This window comes from Alosa sapidissima, chromosome 18, assembly GCF_018492685.1.
Source record: "Alosa sapidissima isolate fAloSap1 chromosome 18, fAloSap1.pri, whole genome shotgun sequence".
Taxonomy (NCBI): Eukaryota; Metazoa; Chordata; class Actinopteri; order Clupeiformes; family Clupeidae; genus Alosa; species Alosa sapidissima.
In genome coordinates this window covers 8,800,541-8,803,040 of record NC_055974.1, presented here as the reverse complement: position 1 = coordinate 8,803,040, position 2,500 = coordinate 8,800,541, and the positions used below count along the sequence as shown (strand labels likewise).

The 2,500-nt window shown below is 45.5% G+C and overlaps 2 protein-coding genes across 2 annotated transcripts in view; one reads left to right on the top strand and one right to left on the bottom strand.

Annotated features, from left to right (window-relative positions):
* pcxb (pyruvate carboxylase b) overlaps positions 1-2,500 on the bottom strand; it is a 218,988-nt gene that overhangs the window by 55,684 nt on the left and 160,804 nt on the right. The window lies entirely within an intron of this gene.
* The window catches only part of LOC121689907 (leucine-rich repeat and fibronectin type-III domain-containing protein 4), a 39,433-nt gene that overhangs the window by 1,145 nt on the left and 35,788 nt on the right, over positions 1-2,500 (top strand). The window contains exon 2 of the mRNA XM_042070142.1: positions 1,028-2,105. The gene's annotated coding sequence lies outside the window, so the exon portion shown is untranslated. The remainder of the gene's footprint in view (positions 1-1,027; positions 2,106-2,500) is intronic.

The window sequence follows — 2,500 nt, the reverse complement described above, 5'->3', positions numbered from 1 at the left end:
ACTGACATCTCTTATGAAATGATTAATTATTCTCTAACACACACACACACAGACACACACAGCCAATCTCCATCCCATTGAGATGCAGACAAATAATCCCTTATGCGGTCACTGAGACATAATTTTGATGATCTTTGACATGTTTTCTAATCCTTGTTTGTGACACAAATAGACTCTGTAATTCTATCTCTCCCTATTATTCTCTCTCTCTTTCTCTCTCTCTCGCTCTCTCTCTCTGTCTCACTCTTCTGACTCTCACAGACACACACACAGACACACACACACACACACACACACACACACACACAGACACATACATAACTGCGTCTATACTGAGCACGTCTAAAACATGCCCAGACAGTGAGAGATATATATGAAGATGATGATGGTGAGAAAATGTGACTGTATGAGTGTGTGTCTGTGTACATACATGTGTGTGTGTGTGTGTGTGTGTGTGTGTGTGTGTGTGTGTGTGTGTGTGTGTGTGTGTGGTGTGGACTGCTCTTTTAAAAAGTGTCATCCCTGAGGGTGTGACCTGGCCTGTGTGTGATTGACAGCTGGCAGAGGACTCGGAGAAAAGAGGAAAACCAGGGGCGGCGTGAAGGCAGAGGAGCAGAGGAGAGTGAACACAAACATGGAGGGGTGACATTTAGGAGACAGATCAATGTTGCTGGTGTTGAGAGAGGAAGAAAAAGCAGACCGAGAGACAAAAAGAGAGAGAGATAGAGAGAGAGAGAGGGCAAAAGAGAAGGAGAGAGAGAGAGGGAGAGAGAAGGGCACAGAAAAAAAAAAGACTGTGACATACAAACGAGAGAAACGGTGAGAAAACGAAATTGAGCACCAGGGAGAAGAGAGGTGATAATGCACTACGATGAAGTCTATATTTATTTGCTCCCTCTTACGTCAGCGGGGGGCACGCATGTGTTGTTTTGGCTTTTGCAAGTCTGCCTCGGCAAAAACCCCTAACAACTTCTCTCCTTCTTTTCCTCTCTCTCTCTCTCCTCTTCTTTCTTCTTCTCTATTTCAGGAGTACAGATGCGACCTTCTCATCTTTTGCTTCTCTTCCACAAGCTCCCTCTCTACATCCATCTGTTTTCCTCCCCTCTTCCTCTCCCTCCTCTCCTAAGAGATTTGGGTTATGCTTACTGGCATCTGCTCTGTGTAGCGCTGCATACCAAGAACAGAGGATCCTTTCTGGGAGTAAAAAAAAAAAAAAGAAGGGAAACAAAATAAACGACAGGAGAGAAATAATTGCAACCGTTTTTCCAGGAATATTCATGAGATCCTTTTTAAGCATATGTAATCTCCTAAATGACAACGGCAACTGAATTGATGCCTTGACCGAAACCGGCGTGCGGGGAGGGAAAAAAAAGGAAAGGATGACCAGCCCTGAAAGGGGAGAAGGAAAAAGGATGGAGGGAACACTGATGGAATAAAGGAGGGGGGGGGAGCTGATGAGCAGATGAGCCCGTGCAGGAGGTGGCGAACAAGGGGAGCGAGGGAGAGGAGGACTGGCGAAGAGGTGCGAGGAACAGCAGAGCTTTGGATCAGCGCTCGTTAGCTTGAGGAAAGCACACAGCAGGGAGGACGCAGAAATATTTTTTTTTGGGGAAAAACAAACGACAAAAAAAAAAAAGCAGTGGACGAAGGATAGAAAAGACGTCTTGACTTTACTCTGCTGGAAATGTTTTCATGGAACGCACATCTACTTACCGGCACGTGCACACACACAAACATATACACACACACCACAGACAAGCATACAGTGGAATTTTCCGTCTGGACTAACCGCTTGTATTGAAACCTCACTCATTCGACCCAAATCCGGTCTTTGATGTTGCAAGAGTTGGAATACAAATGCACACACGCATACACACTCGATGATATACACACACACACACACTCGTACCAGCGAAGTACTGCCGGCCTCGTCCACCCTCCCCCTACCAGAGGATACACACCTGAGCCTGGATTTACACGTGGACGACGCCCTTACACACTGTTGCCTCTCTCTCTTACACACACACACACACACACACATACACACACACACACTCTCTGACATGTGGAGCTGATTCACACTTTGGATCACACAGACAGCAAAGGTAAAGTGATAAAACAGTTTTATAAATATACACATCATCATGGGAACACACACACACACACACACACGGACACAATCATATGCTGAGACTCACATTTTACAGGAAATTGGTCATCTAGAACACAGCTCAAATTGTGCACTGTGCCCTATGTGTATTACTCACACACACACACACACACACACACACACGACGCACACAAACACAACGCACACACACACACACACACACAAACATAATATGCCTTTAGACACACACACAAATAAGCACAGATGTGCATGTTTCACCAACCAAACTATTTATAGTGATGTTGCCACTTCCCTCGTAACCTTTCTCTCTCCCTCCCTCTCTCTCTCTCTTAGTCTCTCCTTTCATCACCCCATCCTGATCTGTTTCTC